Below are 15,286 nucleotides of genomic sequence, written 5' to 3' on the forward strand. Positions count from 1 at the left end.
GGCAGGTGTGTCCTGAACACCTACTGTGCTCCAGTTGCTGGAGATGCATTGAAGCAGACAGGAATCCTTGCCCATAAGAAGATCAGTCACTAGTGGAGAAGACAGAAAAAAAATCAGTTAAATAACAAAATGCATGATAACTCAATAGTAAGTGCTAAAGATAAAAACAGCAGGGAAGGGGGATGGCAAGTGTGGGTGGAGGGTGTCCAGTTTTAGAGAGAGTAATGCCTGAGAAGGTGGTATTTGGTTAAGGACGTAATATTGGAGGGAGGGTGGCATGGGGATACCTGGGAGGGGTGTCTGGGCACTGGGAGCATAATGGCAGTGGCCCCACAGAATAAAAAGAGGTCAGAAAGACCGGGAGGGGTGATGGTCACAGGAGTTGCAGGAGCTGAGGACAGGGAGGTCATGGGGCAGATTGCATAAGGCATCCACACAGGTCACAGAGGGTGTTTGGATGGAGTGACATGGGAGGGGTGGGACCTGCATTCTATGAGACTCTTCCTGGCTGCTGTGTTGAATATAAGCCACAGAGAGCATGAAACGGAGCTTCAGGAGGCTATTAAGTAGCCCTGGGGTCAGGTAATGAGGCTTGGGTCACAGGGCAGCAGTATAGGCGTTGAACAGTGGGTGGATGCTGGGTATATTTTGAAAGTAGAGCCGAAAGAACTTGCTGACCGCCAAGGCTTTGGCTCCAGCACCAGGAGGAACAGAGGTCCTGCTTCCTGGCATGAGGCAGACCACAGGATGAGCCATTTGGGATGCAGCGGAGATTTGAGGTGCTTCTTAGAAATCTCAAGTGGAGGTGTTCTGTAGGCAGTGGGAGGTGTGGGTCTGAGTTCAAGAGTTAGGACAAGATGCAGTATTAGTTTGGGAGCCAGCAGTAGATAGATGGGATGTGAAGACATGATATTGAGAAAAGCAGTAATAATGCTAACATGTACTGAATGCATGCGCCTGTCATTGCGTTCATGTTTGTATTTATCGACCATCCTACGTATTAGGTATTCTCTCTGATGTCCCATTTTGTAGATGAAGACATCGAGGCATAAGGAGGTTACATGACTTTACTGAGGTTCCTCCAGCTGGTCACTGTTGGAGCAGGGCTTCCCACACCACATGGGGTGGCCTCCAGGCTTTGGCCAGAGACAACCAGGCCTCAAGTTTTACAGCTGCAGGGAACAGATTCTGCCAAAAGCCTACAGGAGCTTGGGTGAGGAATCCTCCTCACTGAGCTTCAAGATGAGAACACAGGGGCATCCCTGGGTGGCTTGGTGGTTTAGCGCCTGCCTTTGGCCCAGGGCGTGGTCCTGGACTCCTGGGATCGAGTCCCACATCAGGCTCCCTGCATGGAGCCTGCATCTCCCTCTGCCTGTGTGTCTCTGCCTCTCTCTCTCTCTCTCTCTCTCTTTCTGTGTGTCACTAGTGAGTAAATAAATAAAATCATTAAAAAAAAAAAAAAAGATGAGAACACAGCACGGCTAACCATGATGGCAGTCCCTGTGAGCAGCCCCCGCCCCCCGCCCCATGCATGCTCTGTATACAATTCTCCTCTCACTTCATGAGCACTTGATACTTGCTCTTCATGACTTTTCCTGCTCCACTTTCTTTTGTTTGGGTTGGTGTGAGCGAATGTGTCTGTGAGCATGTTTTCTTGTGGTATGTCACAGGTTGGGGGAAGCACTGGGGGTGAGAGATAGGCCTTGTAGGCAGGATCCTGGGGTGCCCGGCTGAGAGGAGAAGTTTGGCACCCCATCTGAGTTTGTCTACACAACATGAGCAGCCAGAGATGCCAGCTCCCTTGAGTCACTTAAAGAAGGGACCTGGATTGTCCTCTACAACAGGCAGGGTCAGGTCTGCCCTGTCCACAATTGTGATGCTGGGGCCAACCTCTGTGCCCAGTAGGTATTTGTGGAATACCTCATGCATTTGCATGAGGGGATGTTGGAAAAGCTTTCCATAGGGCCTACTTCTTGGGACTTTTTCTCCTTGTTAGTGCTTACACAGGCCACCCCTTGCTTGGGAGACTACATTTCATTTGTAGCTGTGGGACAGGACCTCCCACGCAGGCCCCTGACAAACAGGGGCCTAGGTAGCTTTTCAGAGCTGAGTGTTTTTATATCAGTTTTCATAGCTGTGTAAAAAACTGCCATGAATTTAGTGGCTTAAAATGATACCTGTTTATGTCTCAGGTTCTGTGAGTCAGGAGTTTGGGCACAGTCTGACTGGGTCCTCTGCTCAGGGCTGCACACAAATTGCTACTGGTTGTCAGCCAGGCTGTGTTCTTATCAGGAGGCTGGATTGTGGAGGATCTGCACCCAGGCTCCTGCAGGCTGTTGGCAAAACACATTTCCTTGCAGCTGCGGGACGGGGTGCTTGGATTTTTGCTGACTGGGGCCTGGACGCTGCTCATAGTTCCTTGCCAGGTGGGTGTCCTCAACCAAGTGGCTCATTTCATCAAGCCAGAAAGGAGAATCCTAACTCAGTCTGCCAGGATGGAGTGTTTTGTAACACAGCCCAGTCACAGAGGGACATTCCCACTGCTCCTCCCGTATACTGGTTAGAAGCAACTCACAGTCCTACCCACACTCATGGGGAGGGCTCACATGGAGGTGCTGCCAGGAGGTGGGAATCATTAGGGACCGTGGCTTCTAAACCCTCTGGGAGTCAGTGTGGACCTCATTCTCTTCAGGAAGCTTCCCTGCTTCCTGCACTCACCTCCATGTTTTGTTGAAAGAAGGAGGAGCTTCACCATTGTGACTCCAAGCGGAGGAGTAGCCATGGAGACTGTAGGGTGGACTCAGCTAGCATATCCCGTTTGTCCACTCCTCCTCCAGGCACCCAGCCGGATGCATTGGAAGATGAGGCCCCAATCCTCAGGGAGCTACCGTCTCGTGGGGGAGATAGATGACACACAAGTGGATTGATATGCAGAAGTCATGTCAGCTGGGATAGAGCCAGGGGTGAATAAACAGCATGACAGAGACTGTTCGGAAGCCACCCAGAAAAGACTGTTTCTTAGGGTGATTGTGAAGGCTTTTCTTGAGTAGGTGGCACACAAGCTGTGGGCATCAGTGTTTGTGGGGACAGAACTGTGCCAGGAGGAGGTGGACCCGCATCCATGCACACCCCATTCTTATCCCTTTAACCTCCCTGGTCCTATCACTCAGCCTCAGAGGCAGAGGCAACACCTGATGAGCCAGTTAACAGGATGAAGCAAGTCTCTCACCAACTGGAAATGTCCTTCCTGCAGCCAGTGGCTGGGATCTGGGGACGTGGGCTGAGTGTCCCCAGGCTCTGGTGCTGCTCACACCCTCACATTTCTCATACATTTCTGCACTCAGGCATGTGCCCAGAATCCCCTTCACTCAGAGGAAAGTTTCTGCTTAGCACTTGCTGCATCTCAGAGATTTAAATACATATTTTTAAAGAGGCCCATGGAAGAACAACCGGATAAATAAATCTAGTGAGGAGATGTCAGGTCCTGAGAATGTTGAGAGGGAGATTTTAAGCCAATGAACTCTCTGACAGCTCACATTGTTACCTGGCACTACTGACTACTGACATTTTGTGCTGCATGTCCCTGTTGGTGGAGTGAGGTGTTTGATCACCACCTGTTCATCCTTCTGGTGAGGGAGGGACCCTTTGCCCTAAGTGGCATGAGATGGCTGACTCCTAATGCCCAACTCTAGATGAATAGGTTAGTAACAATTTATTAGTCATGTGCACTCACAGCCTGGGAGAGGAGGACCCTGCAATTGTGACAACCAAAATGTCCCTTGGGGAGGTGGGGACTAAACTGTCCCCAGTTGAGAACCATAGGTCTGTGTTTACCACCTTCTGAAGTCAGAACTTACAGATATTTGAGCTTAGCTATAAGGTGCCTTCAGAGGCATCCTGCTTTCTGCAGGATGAAGTAACACCTGCCTATGTTGGCTTCCAGATATGACCTTAAACTTCATCCCCCATGGCCCTTACATGAGTCTTGGCCTTAACCAGTCAATCTGTTCATGGACTTAAACACATTAGAGCTTTTCTGTCTTCAGACTCTTGCTCATGGTGGCCCTTTCCATCCATCCCTACCTCTTCACCACGGTCCTGGTGACCATAATGGGGGCTTGGCAGACTCCATCAGCTCTATGACAACCCTGCTTTGAGTTCATGGTGTCCATCTAACCATAGAATATTCAGTCCTAGTATAATTCTTCTTAATCTCCCATGCATTTTCAGTGATCCACCTTCATGGGATTAGTATTCATTCTACAAATGTTTATTGAGCCCAACTGGGTGTCAAGCCTTGTATTGGAGAATAGAATCATGGAGCATTATGGCTGACTGCTTTATGACTGTGTCCTCCAGTGGACAGGCCACACAATACCAGAATTCAAGGGCTGGTACCTTTTAAATCCCTATATTGTCAGCAACTACTAGTAGTTGCTCAATAAATACTAGTTGAATGAGTAAATGGTCCATCTTCTGCAAACCTTGTCTGTGTTTTCTCAGACCTCTTAGTCCTTTCTGCTTAGAGAGTTGTTCAAAGTTCTCACCTTCTCTGAAGTTTGAAGGCCACCACAAAAGCCTCCTCCCCTACCATGTTTTCCATGGCATTTCTGAACATCTTTTATTGTGTGGCTTTTCCCTGCCAAGCAGAAAACTCCTATGAGAAGGGACATGAACCTGTACATCTTTGTACCCCACCAGTGTGCAGACCACAGCTGGCCAGGACAGTTGAGGTGGATGTAGGCGTCCTCCATTCTGCCTTGACTTGCCTGCTGACCTGTGGCCTTTGGCCACCTGCTGTTCTTCTCTGGGCTTCAGTGTCCCTTCTCTGTTTGTCCTTAGAGGAATGGATGGGGCTCTGGGATCTGGGGATTCTGTGTGGATCTTTGCTCCAAGAAGTTCTTTTGGGATGTTGTCCAGTTATTGCAAAGCCCTTCCTATGGACTTTTTTTTTGTGTCACATTGATCATTTTTAAGATAAGATCCCACTGGGGCTGGGATGGAGGTATTTGCATCTGGGCTTGCCATGTGTTCCTACTCCATACACAGTATTTTTGCCTGAGCTTTGTGGAGGGGATAGTTTTCCATAAGCATCCCACGACATCATAATTGTCTCAGAGCAGCCCAGCTGTGCACTCTTGTAAACACAGTTAAGTCACCATTTAGGCTGACCGCAGATAACACATCTAAGCCATAAATCTCCTATTGATTATTCTCCTTTATGGTGATACAAGGCTTTCCTTCTTGTTTTCCTCCCTGTGATTAAAAAGAAGAGTTGCAGGGAGGCTTATTGTTCTTCCCTTAAATCAGTGTTGTAGCTTTATATAAACCAAGGGGGAAAATGGTCCTGGGAACATTCTTATTTGCCAAGTTAAGCCACCCCCCAGGGACACATGCATCCTGGCACTTAGAAGCTGGCTCTCTCTAAAACTTGTTTGCAAGGAGTTTCTGGGGAAAACTTTTTAATAAAGGGCCTGCAGAACAAGACCCATTCAATTTTCTCCAATTATACATGGAAAGTAACTTTTGCTCACTCCATAGGTTTTTTCTTTGCCTCGGGTCTTTTTAGGGCTGGATTTAAATCAAAGCCTGTACAAGAGAGACGAAAAGCTTTGTGATCTCTTTGCTGAGGGTGGCTTGCAACAAATTAGAAAGAAATGAAATAATCCCACAATATTCTAGCTCCTTTATTGGGTCTTCTGCATTAACAATGTGGTTTTTATATTTCTCATATTGCAGGGATGTTTGAACGGTCCTCCAGAGCTGAATCATAGGTCTTGTTTGTTTACTTCAGATGGAGATTTGAGTTTGGGCATGACACAGATTTTAGAAAAGGCGAAGCAGCTCCCATTCCTAGAACTGCTCGCATCAGGATACAGATGAAGGAAGGCAATCGAGGGACCTTGGAGACACATTTAAAGGGGGTGCTCACCCTTGGGTCTGGGCTGGTGCTGGGTCTGCCTCCCACACAGTGAGACACCACCTTGTCCTGCCTTGTTCTGGCCCCGATGCCAGCCTGACTGATTGACGACTGGTGCAGTCTGCCAAACATTTACACATCCAGGAATGGAATCCTAGGGAGCTTTATGGATTCATTAATTCAAGCAAACAGCTGAATTGATTTTGCATAGCCAGACCTTTGGGTTGTGCAGATTACTTGCAATGGGTGGAGAGAAGCGACTTTCTCCTAGCAGATGGTGGAGTATGGGGTAAGATTTAAAGTAATCCCTCTACTTGTGTTGTGGGCTGAATTATGTCCCACAAAAATCTGTATGTTGAGGTCTTAACCCCCCAAAACCTCAAATGTGGAAATAGGGTTGCTGCAGGTATAATTAGTCAAGAGAAGGTCACACTAGAGTAGGGTGCCCCGGATCCAAATGTCTGGTGTCCCTATTAAAAAAGAGGAAATTTAGATACACAGACACACACAGACACACACATACACACACAAAGAATGCTATGAGAAGATTGGAGTCCTTTTGTCACAAGCCAAGAAACCACCAGAAGCCCAGAGACAGGTTGGATCATCCTTCCTTGGAGCCTTCAGAAGGAGCACAGCCCTACTGATACCTTGATCTCATATTTCCAGACTCCAGAACCATGAAATAATAGATTTTTGGTGTTTAAACCATTCTGTTTATGGTACTTTACAGTTAGTCTTTTTAATAGCTACTCATATGCACTTGTATTTATACTCTCTTTTTTTAAAATATTTTATTTATTTAATCATGAGAGAGAGAGAGAGAGAGAGGCAGAGACACACGCAGAGGGAGAAGCAGGCTTCATGCAGGGAGCTCCATGCAGGTGGGACTCGATCCCGGGTCTCCAGAATCACACCCCTGGGCCGAAGGCGGCGCTAAACCGCTGAGCCACCTGGGCTGCCCTATTTACTCTCTTTTGATTGTCCCTTGTTTAGCATCTTTGGAGGCTTAAGCCTATCCTTCTAGGAGAAGTAATGCCAGCAGTGTGGGTGTGCCAGTGGGATGGAGTAGGGCAGGTGGTCTCATGGGCGCACCTCACAACATGGCCCCTCAGAAGCCATCAGTCCAGGTCCACACGTCACGCCTGGCCAGTTATCCTTTAGAGGTAAAGGAATTTGATTTTCTCTACCAATTGCTGGATATTTTTCTCCCTCTGATTGTTAGGAAATGCCAAATCAAAGGCAAGGTACTGCACAGAGGGAGCCGTATCCTTGTGCTAATTACGAGCCTGCGTGTTTACAGAAAGCTGTGTTAGGAAGAATTCTCTAAACCCATCGTTGGGTTTACAGTGCTCAGAAAGCATAATGAGAACATTCAGCAGTGAAAATACCGTCCATTTGCATATTTCTCGGGATGCGATAATGTAATTCAGGAAATCTAGTTGCTGATGAATGCCATTTAAAGTTCACGCCTGCTTTTGTTGCTCTGTGGTACTTTAAATTGAACATGGTGAGTAGACATTGGGGATGCGATCAAAGATGGAACTCAGAATCCACAGAAATTACTTGGTGTTCTGGACAACTGCATTTAGAGGAGCCAGGAAATGCCAACCAGACTATTTTCTATACTCTTATGCCAGACCATTACGCCATCATGAGGACTCAGTAGCTCTGGTCCCCGCCCTGTCATACATGAGGACTGGTCTGTACCCGCATGTGCTGTTTCTCTGGATCTGACTGAACCACTCCTGATGTTGCCATCTGGGGATGCCAGGGCCCATTCTGTGTCGAGACTATCACCCTCATGCCACTCAGTGGAAATGACCTCTGGATACTTTCCAGTCTTCCCAGTTTTCTCTCAGGGTTGGTCTTGTGGACAGTCAGACGGATGAGCAGATGGACCAGCATGACCTAGCAATAGTAGAGATGACCCAGACACATCAAAAATAACCAGAGCTCAGGGTGCCAGCCTCTGGGATAGCTCCATTGATGCTTAGATGTCTTGTTTGCTGAACCCATTGATACACCATTGAAAAATACTCCCCCTCCTTTATTTCTAATGAGAAAAGAGAGAATCTCAAGACACAGAAAATCAACACTCTGGAAAATCTGCCTTTGAATAATCAAGAGGCAGAAATAATAGCAGTCACTGTGTTTCCTGAGCAAAGGTGTGTGGCTCACACTGAGCTAAGTTCCTTATCTGTGGCATCATGCTGTCACATCCTCATGTCAGCATATATTGTAGGTTCTGGGACTGTCCTCATCCAAAGACGAGGAACTGGGCACTTGGCATCGGCACCACAGTAACTTGTCCAAGGTCAAACTGCTGGAATGTGACATAGCAGGGATTTGCCTCTGGGTCTGTCTGTGTCTAAACCTTAATACAGTTTGTATTTGCTTCCTGGGTCTGCTGTAACAAATTATCATAAACCAGAGTCTTTAAACCACACAAATTGATTCTTTCACAGTCCAGGAGTCCAGAAGTCTGAGATTCAAGTGTCTCAGGACCTTGGTCCCTCTGAAGGATCTAGGGAAAATCCTTCCTTGCCAATTCCAGCTTCTGGTGTGATTTGCTGGCAAACCTTGGGGTCCCTTGGCTTGCAGTTGCATCTCTCCCATCACTGCTTCTGTTGTCACATGGCCATCTTCCCCCCTGTTTGTCTCTGTGTCCAAATTTCTCCCAGTCCAGTGACTGGATTTGGGACCCATCCTAATCCAGGATGACTTCATTTTAACCAGATTATGTCCTCAAAGACTCTTTTAAATGAGGTTCCATTCACAGGTATCAGGAATTGGGATTATATTACATATTTTAAGAGGCAATTCAATCCACAATGCTGTTTAATGCTTCTATCACACTTTCCCTTAAAAGGGAATTTTATTCTGGAAAGCATTGGCTACAGTGAAATAAAAGTAGATGCCCCGTGCAATGGTAGGCTTTTGATTTCTTCTACCACCCATCCAAAAACATCTCTGCTTCCATTACTATGAACAGGACTGTCCACTAAGGCACTCACATGCACCTGTGAGCGTCAGGGATGAGTAATGCAGATATGGGCTGTTGCCTTGTGTTTTGAAGGATACATTATATCAACTTGTGACATTATGTTTTGAAGGACACAGTATATCAACTTGTGACTGTGTGTTTTGAAGGACACAGTATATCAACTTGTGACTGTGTATTTTGAAGGACACATTGTACCAACACGTGACTGTGTGTTTTGAAGGACACGTTGTACCAACACGTGACTGTATGTTTTGAAGGACACGTTGTACCAACACGTGACTGTTTTGAAGGACACATTGTACCAACACGTGACTGTGTGTTTTGAAGAACACATTATATCTGTGGGACCCAGGAAATTTAACAAAAATTCCCTACCCCTGGACAAGCAGAGCAGGACTAACTCCATTTTGTGCTGCACCCGCCATCTCCTGTATGACCCCCACATGACCTGCTTATTGCTTAAGTCGCTCCCCCACCCTAGTCAAGCCGCTGAGCACACCCTTACCGGAAATCGGCTCATAACAATGTAACCCCGCCTTGTGCCCGCCAAAACTGCGCACCAATTCCGACCAGAGTGATAGGCCAGTTCAAATGGTCACTATAGGGTAAATTGTGATTCAATTGGCCACCTGCGTGCGGACCGACATGACTGTGCAACTTTCTATGTGTGTTACAATCCCATTGGCCACTGGCCCCTATAAAGCTGCTACACCTCTTAGCCTCGGGGTCCAAGTCCCTGCTCCGCTGTGTTGGGTATACTTGGACCCAAGCTCAAGCTTGTAAATAAACTCTCGTGTGTTTGCATCGGTGTCGGCTCCTTGGTGGTTTCTCAGATTCGCAATCTTGGGCACAACAATATCAACATGTGAATGTGTGTTCTTTTTAAAGATCTTATTTATTTATTTGAGACAGAGAGACAAAGATAGTGACAGAGATAATGAGAGACAGCATGAGTAGGGAGGAGAGAGAGAAGCAGGCTGCCCACTGAGCTGGGAGCCTGATGTGGGGCTCAGTTCCAGGACCTTGGGATCATGACCTGAGCAAAAGGCAGATGCTTAACTGACTGAGACACTCAGGTGCCTTGGCTGTATTTTGAAGGATTTATTGTATCTACTTGTGGACCAGTTGCAAGGACCCAAGAGAAGGTGTCCTCCATGAAGATATAGATTGTGGGCAACAGATTTGCTTTGAGGTCATGCTGCCTTCAGTGCACTGAGAGGAAGGACCCACCTCCAAGATTATGCTCCTGAAGACTGCCTTTAAATGATTCTAGGACCTGGCTGTTGTCTTCGGCATTTGTCCTGCCACCTGCTCCACTTCCACCTGCCTCAGTCTCTGCCCCAATCCTTTTTTTTTAAGTTTTATTTTATTTTATTTATGACAGGCACACAGTGAGAGAGAGAGAGAGAGAGAGAGAGAGAGAGAGACAGAGACACAGGCAGAGGGAGAAGCAGGCTCCATACACTGGGAGCCCGACGTGGGATTCGATCCTGGGTCTCCAGGATCGCGCCCTGGGCCAAAGGCAGGCGCTAAACCGCCGCGCCACCCAGGGATCCCTCTGCCCCAATCCTATTCACGTGCACACTGCCCCCTGAAAGCTCCCACATTGAGCAGCAACTCCAGACTCAGATAGCTGGAAGCTACACCTCATCCAATCCCATGAAGCTGTGAAGCTTGCAGGTTGGGGTGAGTGTGGAGACTGGGCTTCTCCAGATGGGGCTGGGGATAGGCTTGGGGAAGGGCAGTTGGAGAAAGTTCTCCAGGGGAAAGATTTGGGAGATTGGGGTCTTGATTCTGCATCTGCCACTTCCTAGTAACTGGGGAATCTTCAACTGGTCCTTGATTTCCTTATTTGGGGAAGAAGTCCTAGACACCTTGGTCCAACTGCTCAGGGTTTCTTTTTCTTTTTTTTTTTTTAAATTTTTATTTATTTATGATAGTCACAGAGAGAGAGAGAGAGAGAGAGAGAGAGAGAGAGAGGCAGAGGGAGAAGCAGGCTCCATGCACCGGGAGCCCAACGTGGGATTCGATCCCGGGTCTCCAGGATCGCGCCCTGGGCCAAAGGCAGGCGCCAAACCGCTGCGCCACCCAGGGATCCCTGCTCAGGGTTTCTATGAAAACAAAGGGTTTGGAAGTAGATCCCTATGACCCTACACACACAGGGATTACTCAGCCTGGATGGAGGTTAGGATGGATGCTTTGGTCACTCTCTGGCTGATCAGATCCAAGACTGCCAGCAACGCTATTGGAAAGAATCCCAGGCAGTTCCAATAAATTCCAAGGCTGAGAGTGCTGTAAACCTCAAAGCCTCAGACAGCCACATGGAGGCTGTTATTTAATACCCTATAAGTGGCAAGGGGCTCTATCTACAAAAGGCCTGGGAGTTGGTGGAACTGGGGGAGAGAAGATACACAGAAGAGTAAAAACCTGGCCCCAGAGACCCATATGGGGCTGAACAGTGGCCCCCTAAAAAGACGTGTCTGCCTCCTAACTCCAAAAACCCATGAGTGATCTTATTTGGAAAAAAGTCTCTGAGGTGTAATTAGGGTAAGGATCTTGAGATCCTCTTGGATCATCTGGGTGGGCACTAAATTCACTGTGGTAAGGGTTGAATCAGTTCCCTTCCAAATGATATGCTTAAGTCCTAACCCTCAGGACCTCACACTGAGAGCCAGTGTAGAAAAACTGTCTCTACAGAGGTTATTAAGTTAAAGTGGGATGATTAGAGTAGGTCCTAATCCAATATGGCTGGTGTCCTTATACAAAGAGGACTTATGGACATGGCGGCAGGCTGGTGCACAAAGGGAAGATGATGGGAAAACACAGGGAGAAGATGAAGAAAATAGCTGGATGACTGGCGTGAAGTGTCTACAAGCACAGGGATGCTGAGGATTGCCAGCAGAGATGGGAGGAGACAGGAAGGAGCCTCTCCTAGAACCTCCAGGGCCAGAACCACCCTGCTGACCTCCAGACTGTGAAAGAATCCATTTCTGTTGTTCTCAACCCTGCAGTTTGTTGGGTCCCCCAGGACATTAGCATAGGACCTTTCTCTAAACAGAGACTCATGGGGGCTAGTAGATGAGGAGCTGGAGCTCAGCAGCTCTGCCACCTACAGAGCCATGGATTCCAGAGTACCTTTCTCACTTCTTATTCTTTCTGAGCTTCACTTCCTTTCTTAAAGTGGGGTTGCTGATGGGAGCCTGTATCAGTGTCCTGGTGCTGCCACAACAACTCATCACAAGCTGGGGGACTTAGGATCACAGAAATCTATTCCCCCACAGCTCTGGAGGCCAGAGGTCCAAAATACAGGTGCGGGCAGGGCTGGCTCCTCCAGGCTCTCAAGAGGAAGTCTCCTCTAGGCCCCTCCTAGCTTCTGGTGGTTGCTGGCAGTCCTTGACGTTCCTTGGCTTGCAGCCCTGTCACCCCAATCTCTGCCCTCATCTTCACATGGCTGTCTTTACCCTGTGTGTCTCTGGTTTTTCTTCTAAAAATGCCAGTCATATTGGGGTAGGCCCACCCTGAGGACCTCATCCTAACTTGAGGATATCCGCAAAGACCCCATTTCCAAATCAGGCCATATTCACAGGTATTGAGGAGTGGGATATTAATATATTTTTCTGGAGGACAGAGTTTTACCCCCAGCAGAACCCCTCATGGGGCTGTTCAGAAGGTTTAGGATATAATGTAGGCAGAGCACACAGCATGTAGCGACCCATGGGCTCTAGCCATCCTGCTGCCTCCAGGCCTGGCTCACTGGACACAGCTCCCTCCCTGAAGCCCCAGCCTGGGGGAGCCATGTGGGCTCAGCTGAGGCAAGAGCAGAGCAGAGGAAAGCTGGGTGCCCCCTCCCTGGTGCCCCCTCCTTGCTGCTGCCCTCAGAGTACCAGGACCCTTCCAGGCTCTTCTCTCCTTTTCCTGTCATTTCCCTTCCTTCTCTCTGTACCCAGCACTTCAAGAGTTCTCAGCTTGTTTCTGGCCTGACCATTGAGCTCCAGCTTATGCCTGGAGACTCATTGGCTTGTGATATGTTCATAGACCTGGTCTTCTGGTTGCTCCTCTCTGCAACCCCGAGTGGCAGGTGTTCTGAGTCCTGCCTCTACAGAAGGTTGGGGATGTGCCCTGTGCATTTGGGGAGATTGGTGGGATTGGAGTGTGAATGCAGCTTTGCTTCCTGGGGCATCTGGACTCTGAGACTCTGGTCACACTTTGGAATGCAGAGCACCGTGGGTTAAATCTGTGTGCAGAGGCTATGTGAGGCCTAGAGTCCTTGTTTTCCTTAATGCCAGCCCAGGGCGCTGAGCGACCTTTGAGTCAGAAGTGCAGGATGAATATTGTTTCTTGGAACTGCAGCCTCCTCTGGCCGCCCTCCTCCCTCACCTGGGAGCTTGGGGAGGCTGCTCCGGCCTTGATTCATTTGGGGAAGGAAGGCGGTCTGCAGAGAAAGGGCTCTGGCAGGGGCAGTGGATCAGGTGCCCCTGTGAATGTGAGCATGTCTTCCTGCGGAGACAGCACGCTTTCATAAATCCTCAAGGTGGCCTGTGCCCCTCAGAGTGGTTAAGAACCACAGGCTGAGGAGAAATCCTTATTTTTATCTCGTGTGAGATAATCAGGGAATGTTGACATGTCCTTAAGTATCATTGATATAGGCCCGTAGAAAATTAGTAATTTTCTATTTTGTGTGTGTGCATTCAGACCTCATCCCTGTTATCTCCTTATTGTTTGTGGGAGCAGCTCCGATGGGCCGTGTGGAGGCGGTACCAGAAAGGGCCAAGTGGGTGAGTTGCCTTGGGAGCCTGGTTTGAGTCCTGGCATGGCCTGGTCTTGGCCAGCTCATGTTCTCACTGGCCTCATCAGGATGGACAGTGTGTCAGTAAGAGACAGGAGACCAGGCAGGAGGGGACCGCAGACCCCAAGACCAGGGGCCAGCCTCAAGCCCCGGCTCTGCTCCTTGCCAGCTGGGGCACTGCATTCACTTCTCAGGTGTCTGTAACAGAGCCCCGCAGACTGAGGGGGGGCTCTTATCACAGCAGGAATCTCTTCTGTCACAGTCTGGGGGCCAGATGTTGGGGACCAAGGTGTCTGCAGGGCTGCACTCCCTCAGAAACCTACTGAGGAGGGTCCCTCCTATCCTCTTCCAGCTTCCGGTGCTTTGCCTGCTGGAGACTTCAGAGTTCTTGGGCTTCCAGATGCATCCCACAGTCCTCCGCGGTCACATGGCCCTCTCCCTATGCCTCTCCACTTGCATCTGGCCTTCCTGTAAGGACAGCAGTCCTGCTGGACTCAGGCCTCCTACTCCAGTATGACTCCATCTTACCTCATTACATCTGCTATGGCCCCATTTCCACCTGAGGTCCCATTCTGAGGCCCTGGGGGTTAGGATTCTAACTTATTATTTTTTTTTTTTTTGTGGGGTGGGACAGACAGTCCTACCTGTGCAGTCACTGTGGGCAAATTACCCCCCTTCTTTGGGCTCCCATTTCCTCCTGTATAAATGGGGTTCCTGGCAGTACTCACTCCAAGGATTGTTTTAGGAATGAGAGTAGATGGATGTGCATCTTATGTAGTGAGTGCTGTACAGGGGTCGCCTGTCGTCAGCCACTCCAAACCTGCAGTCTGGTGACACCCGGGATCAAGGGCAGTAGCACGAGGAACATGGGGCTGCTGCGCAAGTTGTGTTTCAAGCTGCTTAATGGAAACTTCCACCTGCCGTGAAGGAGACACAGCCACGTGGATGCAAGGTGGGAACTCAGCTGTCGCGCTGAGCAGAGGCTCGGCTTATCCATCACATACCTTTGATGAGCAAAACACAAGGAAACCTGCTAATCCTTTAAATACATGTGATTTTTCTTTTTTTTCTTTTCTTTTCTTTTCTTTTCTTTTCTTTTCTTTTCTTTTCTTTTCTTTTCTTTTGTTTTCTTTTCTTTTGTTTTCTTTTCTTTTTTCTTTTCTTTTTCTTGGTGGATTATGTTCCAGTACCTGGAGTCCGTGGAGGAGAATGAAGTCTGCAAGCTCCTGAGTGATGAAAGGGCTGACAATCCCTCCCCCAAAGCCCCTTGCTGGCTACAAATCTAGAGATTCTGAAAACTACCTGGCCGGGGCGTGGGCACACATCCTCCAAGGAGAGTGGGGGCTGGCTGCCGTCCTTGCTGCACTCAGGGTTTGACAGTCTCAGAGATGAATTGGGTCTAGTCGGCTCTCAGATTCCACCGAGAACAGGACACATCAAGGTGTCCTTGTGAAGAACGCCCAAGAAGCGCCTGTGGATTTGTTTATTCTACAGATAACAAAGGACAAAGAGATTTCTGTTTCTTTTAGGGCATCCAAATGTGCTAGCAAAAGATATTAAAGTTCCCTTTTAT

General features: G+C 48.5%; 1 long non-coding RNA gene across 1 annotated transcript; it reads left to right on the forward strand.

Annotated features, from left to right (window-relative positions):
• Positions 1 to 13,540: 13,540 nt before the first annotated feature.
• On the forward strand, positions 13,541 to 15,269 carry LOC118354825 (uncharacterized). The gene is made up of 3 exons (XR_004816101.2): positions 13,541 to 13,702; positions 14,066 to 14,665; positions 14,901 to 15,269. It is a non-coding gene; the product is annotated as an uncharacterized LOC118354825 (long non-coding RNA).
• Positions 15,270 to 15,286: the final 17 nt, after the last annotated feature.

The sequence above is a fragment of the Canis lupus genome, chromosome 5 (assembly GCF_003254725.2).
Source record: "Canis lupus dingo isolate Sandy chromosome 5, ASM325472v2, whole genome shotgun sequence".
Lineage (NCBI taxonomy): Eukaryota > Metazoa > Chordata > Mammalia > Carnivora > Canidae > Canis > Canis lupus.